The following is an 8,072-nucleotide window of genomic DNA, read 5'->3' on the forward strand; positions in this document are numbered from 1 at the left end:
CCCTTGCCCCTCCTCTTTCAGATCCCACTCAGATCTGTGAAAAATGGAATGTTGCAGTTATAAGTATACTCCCACAGGGCCAATCACATCTCTTGGCCCCACAGGGCCAATCACATCTCTTAGCCCCACAGGGCCAATCACATCTCTTAGCACATATCTCTTAGTTCCACAGGGCCAATCACATCTCTTAGCACATATCTCTTAGTTCCACAGGGCCAATCACATCTCTTAGCACATATCTCTTAGTTCCATAGGGACAATCACATCTCTAACAACATATGTCTTAGTCCTATGAAGCTCAAAGCTACGGCAGCAGTTCGGTCTTTCAATGCATTTCTCTGTCTGAATATTTATTTAGTGAACATGTTATATTTTGCTTGCAGTTTATTGAGAAGGTGCCAATTGTTCTTCAAGCAGGCAAACAATAGAGACATGCTTCTGCTTCCTGATAAAAGAGTCTCCATCAAAGCACAGGCCTAGACCCCAAAGGATTTAGATCCCCACATCAGCAGTCTTCCTGAATGGGGACATTGTTCCTTCGACAAGTATCGTTTTTCATCTTACACCCCCTCCAACATCAGCTTCAACTTCCTGCCCCAGCGACCCAATTCCTCCCCCCACCCCACACATCAACCCTGAGTGACATCTACCCTAATTAAACTAACAGACGTCTGTGGCTTTTTTAAAGATCCCTCTCGGAGGAACATGTTTACGCCGCACTCTGCGTGTGCTCTGGGGCCTCAGAACCATCTGCTTCGCTACGCATCACTTCCTGTCCGAGATCCTGCTCCTGACTGCCAGACCAACCAAATCACAACTAAAACACAACCAAAACACCACCAAAGCACAATCAAGGCACAACCAAAACACAACCAAAGCACAACCACATCACAGCCAAAGCACAACCACATCACAACCAAAACACAACCAAAGCACAACCACATCACAACCAAAGCACAACCAATATACAACCAAAACACAACCAATGCACAACAAAGATAAAACCATCCATCCATCCATTATCTACACCCGCTGATACTGCGAACAGAACGTAGGCACAGTGTTTAGAGCTGTGAAATGGACTCGGAGAAGTGGATGGGTTTTCACACCATATTTTATCACCACCTAAAAATAGATGAATGATCATTCTGTCCTTTAATTTTTCACCCCCCCCCCCCCCCCCATTATCCTCAGACTGCCTGCCAGAGTTCCTCCCAGATTAGAATGCTGGTATTTTCATGATCTTATCATTAGTGAAGATAAACCGGAGTTGGAATTAAGGTTGCTTTCCAGATCTGTTCTTCCACCACACCCCCTCACCTGATGAAACCACACAGGTAGGGGGACTTCTGCCGTTATTCAGTCTCTAAAATTCAGGTAACAGGACCTTTGGCCCTCCTTTCCTCAGGTACTAATGGTCCCCTCTACTGTTTATCCGAAGAGACCAAGGTCCAAGAGCAAAACGCAAAACAAGGAGGGGACGTTCTTTTCTGTCATAAAGTTTCTGAAAGATAATAAAGTGTGGAGTACTTGCTGCAAGTACAGACATGTTTTTTGTATACATTGAATATCTTGTTACCCCTTTCTAGAAATGGTGAAGGTCTGAGTGTGAATTTCAGTGCAAACAGTTGCCATGACTCCGTGGTGTGCTAAAAGAAAAACCTTGTTAGTTAATATCTCTGTTTCACAGGGAATTGATTAAATATAAATGCTTGGATATCAGGAGTTTAAAGGAGGAAATGTCCATTTCCCAGTGCCAGTCTGGCCTGTTTTCCCAGTGATTAATGGTGTGTTTGGTCCATTGGAATCTCAGGCATTTTGCTATGAGGGAAGCACAAAATAAAGAGAATGTTTCTCAAGCAAAAACACGTCTGAGAAAGAGTCCCACTGACAGATTCTCCCCACGTCATTCACCTCTGAGAACGTGTGCAAACATCTACATCTCTGCTGATGCCAATGACAGTCCAACATGCATGCCCCTGCTCGCACAAAAACCCACATATTATTTTCAGTTTTAGATTAGATTAAATGTAATTATTTAATTTCTCATGCTTCAAATCAAAAGTGCATTCTACAGAAAACTGTCACAAAGACGCTTTACAGAAAAACAGAAAAAGTTATCCCCAAAAGGCAAGACAAGGCCTTCATACAAGAGACTGGACTACCCCAAGATGTTAGAAGTGTTTTAGTGTTTGCCTGACAGAAAACACTCTTGATGTGTTATAAATCACACAGTTCATGATTTGTGAACAGGAACTGGGTGCTAAAAGGGATATGCTTGTGTCCTGTATCTCAGGGGCCATTAAATTATCTTCATTGAAAAAAAAAACTTCTAAATCTCATACCACTGTGATCACATTCAGGAAATTAAAATTAAATTAAAGATCTATTTAAATTAAAACCATAAATGTAGCATTGCTCCAAAAACAAAACATACCCCATGCACACCACACACACACACACACACACACACACACACTGACATACAGTACATCAGAGCACAAACATGCTTCAGTGACCTTCTGCTTTTCTGTTTCATTCATGTTGCTCACCATGAGCAGCCTTCAGGTCAAAGACAGAGAAGATTTAACGCATGGACACTTTCCTTTTCAGATCCTCTTCATTTACATACGGGACCAGCATTCTATCAGACATCTGCCAAAGGGGATGTTTCTGCCACCATTTTATTCCCAGATTTCACGCAAATGAATTTAATTTTAATAATGACCCAATGTGTTTATGTCTTATCCCAGACAGACAGACTCACACATACTTCCTTTCATTTTTAAAAATATTACTGGTTTCTACATTTGCAAATTCAAATCTTCCGTCCAAATTGAAGGCACCAGGTAAAACTTAAAGTAAATACAGAACCACCCAAACGTAAAGGTAACAGCACCAAGAGACTCTTGCCATGGTGTATGTGTGTCTATCAGCAAATGCATGTGTGTATTGCATAATGTATGACTTGATTAATTGATTTTTTTTGTACGTATGTATTTATTTATTTATACGTTTATTTATATATCTTATAAAATGTATTCATACAGCATATTTTACAAAGAATTTGTCATAATATGCTCCTCAGCATTCCTCGGCAAAATTATCTGGCAAAAGCAAGCCAAGGGCGACAGTGGAAAGATTCATTTCATTCTAAATATTAATAACAGTTCGGTGAAAACTGAGGCTTATTCTAAATTGTGAGAAATATGCAGGAATTTTACTAGTTTCAAAAGTAAAAGTATTTCAAATAATTATTTGACGCAGGTGTTAATTTAATATGTGTGGAAATAAACGTTTCTCTCTGTATGTGCATGCACGTGTGCACGCATGTGTGTGCATGCATTCGTGTGCATGCATGTGTTTGTGAGTCCAAGAGTGAAGGTTTAGAGTAGGGATCCGGGGGTTTGGAGGATCAGAATCGTTCACACACCCTTGTGTGCCCTCTCTCCTGAAGAGAGGGCATTTGTGTGTCTTCATTGTGACTAATCTCGGGGGAAAATCAATGGGTCTCCTGAGGTAAGGATCGGGGAGAAGATACAGGAGTGTGTCAGCTCTTAATTCCCATTAATATAAAGCCAAAGATACTTAGCGAGGATTATGATGGCATCACTCCCGCAATCAGAAAGCGATCATTCCAATACATTACAAGTTCATGAACCTGGTTCATTTATACTTTTATTAACTTTTATTCACTGCTGGTGCGCATCTGGCCGTCTGTAGTGCTTCTCAATCTCATAATTGAACCGCACGGTAGAACTACGTATCGCTACAAAGCCACGGTTGCAGTGCATAACTACTGTGCGCATCTATATTTTGCATGTACCGATCTTCGAGCTGTGTTCTCGGGGAATAAGAATAACCAAAGCAACGACGTGGACGCAAAACACCGCGGCTCTGAAACGATAGAGAAGTGGGAGGAGCTTAGGGAAAAATAAATCATATGACTTGAGAATATTAACGACAGTGAACCTCCTTAAGGATACAAATTTTAGCGAGGAGCTATTTTTTTTAACGAGAAATACTAAATAAATAACATTCCGAAAATCATGTAAATTATCAGCAGTCCATATTTATCAGTTTCAAACATTAGCCTACCGTGTAGCTTCAACATCCGACAAAATTAATTGAGAACAAATTTAAAAAGTCTGCCACTGCACGGTTTTTAGGCAAAATGATTGGTGAATGAACATAAACTGTACGGTCACGTATGAACCCGTAGTTGACTAACATCAAAGTATAATCAAAATAATTCTAATCCCTTTATACGTTTACGCAAATGTTTTAATAAAATAATTTGTGAGTAAAACTTGATGAATAGTGTGGATTTAAAGTTTATGACAATGAAACTAAGCACGTCCAGCGTTAAAAGTAGGTGGGATGCACATATGAGATTGGCAGTTGAGAATATTCATGTTGATTTGTAAATACATAAAGAGCAGTTCTCATCTCGTACTTTATGTATTTATTTATTTTTACTGAGTAACAATAACTTGGAAAGTAAAACAGGTTCACTAATTGTTATTCGGCAGTAACGGGCATCAAAGTCCTGGTGGATAGGGAACACTTTGCTTCCGTGTGGCTCGCGCATCAATGCGCAAATAATTCTCGGATGACAGACTGTCAGATATTCCTAAAAAAAAAAAAAAAAGAGAGAGAGAGTCCAGCTAATGGGAAATGAAAAAGGGGAGAGGAGTGTTTCAGGGAAAAATATAAAATGAAGTGGATGGTGGCATTTCTATTAATTTTGGAATCCAGTAAATCTGAGTGGGATGAAATCACTTGACAGGGAATAAACGTCTCATAGTCTGTTCCATCGCACGATCTCACAATTTTTACATGTGGAAAAAGGTTGTGAAATGCATTGCTCTGTCGAAGAGTCAGGATCACAATTTGAATAGATAGACAGATAGTTAAAGTTAAAACCACATTTTAATCACTGTATCATAGTTGGGTGGGGGGTTGAAACTCAGAGCTATTCAATAAGATCCGTTTTCTCCTCTTTACTAATACACAACTGTAAACCTGCACGTTGTCAAACAAGGGGCACTGTAAAACACCACAGAGCATGGCCATATTTGATTTACATCTGAATATCATAACAAGAGCCCACGCACAGATCTACTGTGAGACCTCTCTATGCAGTATCTCGTACACCTCAAGTTTGTGTATATACTGATATACACTGATACCTAACGTAAGTAACTCGTGTTGTTCTCCGCGAAAAAGAGGAGGACCCACAGGGATTCTGCGACCAATAATTGGGCGTATGTGGTACTCCTGTCTTGAATGGCACTTTAAAATTCCATAAATGAGGGTTCGTGCTGCACGACAGTAATGTGTTCTTAACTTGTTTCTGGCACCCGAGGAAGGTGTCCGCTCTCATTTTCCCGTTATATAGTATTAAAAAGGCGCCTCCCTGCACTAAAATACAGCTCATCTAGCCGCTCACGAAGATTTCTTTTCTCTCTCTCTCACACAACACACAAACACACACACTCTCTCTCCCCTCTCTCTCTCGGACGTCTGCGCGTTACACGCGCCTGTGAACCTCGCGCCTAGCTGAGCACACGTAAATAGCTGGCATACCGCGCGCACTGATGTACAGGGTATTCGAGCAGGTGCACACAGGAACCAACACGGCAGCTGGGAAGTGGACCTCACAGAATCATTCGGTGCAATGCCAGCGTTTAAACGCGTTAAAACAAACACCTGACACTCTGATAAAATTATACAACGGGCTGTTACTTCCGTGAGGTGACGACGAAGATAACAGATTAAAGTGACCGATGTAGTAATCGAATGGAAAGCCGTGGTTGTGCACAGTGGACAAGTAGTAGCAATAGCATTATTGGTTGAATAAAATGCAGTTATTAAGAGCAAGGATTTTTAGTTTTCCGGTTTTTTTTGTTTGCTCGTTTTTTTTTCAAATAGACTTATTCAAGAAAAGTAGGCTAATATTGCTCAACTTTACATTTAAAATGAACGCGCATTGATAATTACACACGAACACACGTGTTTTCAATCATTGATTGATCTCGCTTTTCCAATAGCCTATTCCACATCTCGTTCGATAAAATTGCAATTTGTAGGTGATTTACGGATCCACACTGAGCATTGAGATATGGTGCCTGAATAAAATCGTGAAGAAATACCATTCTATTCCTTAAGATGCTAATTTATGTACGTGTATAGGCCATTATTCTTATTATTGCTGTTGTTATTGTTGTTGTAACTATGCTCTAATGGACATTGTTCTTACATACATTCATAATTTTGTGTTTGGACTGTTCAAGGTAGCCGACATGTATCAACTGGAAGACACTCACCTTTGTTTTCACTGGAGATTTTTGAAAGAAATAAGTTTCTATCTGTCTTCACCAGGCGCTTATTTTCTTCAACCCACTCTGCGGACGTTAAACTGTTGAAATTTCGATCCTTCAGTGCTTCCAGGATGTGAAGAAACACGCCAGAAACGAAACAGACGGATGTCTGTTTCTGTAATCCGTGGAGCTCCGTGCTCAACAATCCCACTGAATGAATTCTATCTCGCGCTCTCCTTCCTTCGCTCTCTCGCGCACACCCCCTCCTCTTTTCGCTTTCTTTCTTCCTCGTGCTTCGGAATGGTAACGCGCTCCTGACAATGATGGAATTCCTCCACCCCCCCGTTAATTTTTAAACCTAGCTCTCCCCTTCTCTCTCTCGCACGCGCGCACACACGCACTTTTAAAATTATATTTTAGTTCAACTTAAAATCATCTTTTTATTAAACCGATGCGAAGCTACCCAGTTTACAATTCCACTGGCCATAACCTATGCTTCGTTTTGTTGGGGGAAAAAATGTCCCACGGAACAACAACGGAACATCCAAATAGATTAAGCCAATGAAAATAACCTACTCGATGAAATCGGTTAGGAAATGCACGATCATTTTAAACCAATATTTTGGTAAAATGTTTTTTTAATGCCCAAGCGTAAATCAAAACTCCAGCAATAAATTCCCATAAGAATATCAGGGAGATGGGAAAGCCTTCGCCGAGGAATAATTTATCCGACGTATTTAATGATATTTGCGTACATTTCTGTATGTTGTTTGGATTCTGTTGCTGTAATGCATTTATTAATATGAATTGGCATAGCCCTAATAGCGGAATATGGTTAACTTCCACGATGAAACGGGATCATTAATGGTTATGTGAGAGAAATTAATTTGATTTGATTCGGTTCTGAATAAGTGGGGGAAAAATTACTTGTCGTGTTCCTGTTCAAAACTCACGTAAACATCATCTCACAGAATGACAACGATCTCCAGAACATGGCCGCAATAAATGTCTAAATAATGTTGGCACAAGAAGCCCCATTTATATATTTACTTATTTATTTATTAAGTAACAATAGATGGACCAACACAGCGCAAGCTTCATTTGGTGGAGAAGGGCTCAGGCCGGATGGGGTCAGGATGAGCCTGGGTGTGGGGATGGGTGGGTACTGGACCCCCCCTTCAGATCCTGGGTAGTCATATGATATTTTAATGAAGCTGCTTAATGAGGATATAAATCTCAAACCTCAAAGGATGTTCTGTACAAATTAACTTGTGGTCTCAGAGGAAACGGAAAGAAATAAAGGTGTACTCCGATTGATGTTTAGTTCATGCCTCTGCGTATATCAGTTAGCTCTGATTTAAACTCATTGAGGAACTGGTTCAATTGAATATTTTTATCAATATAAATACAATATGTACTTTTTTAATTTTACACACAAAATCGGCACAGTTCTTTTAATACCAACTACATTTAGTTGTCAATTAAAGTTTAATTATCATAAATGAAGACATACAGACTGAAATGCTAGTCTTAACTACTGCTTGTATTTTTTCCATAGACTGCGTTGTTGCCGTTCTAGTTGTTAGTGTTAACCAGTTTAACCTTCAGGGTCCAAGTTGAACTATGCGGTTGTTCCCTGCACTTGGACCGGTACTTCTCTCTAGGGGTTTCGTCATACTTGTTCCTGGTTGTAGTTATACACTTTGTTGTACGTCGCTCTGGATAAGAGCGTCTGCCAAATGCCTGTAA

Source organism: Anguilla rostrata, chromosome 16 (genome assembly GCF_018555375.3).
Source record: "Anguilla rostrata isolate EN2019 chromosome 16, ASM1855537v3, whole genome shotgun sequence".
NCBI lineage: Eukaryota > Metazoa > Chordata > Actinopteri > Anguilliformes > Anguillidae > Anguilla > Anguilla rostrata.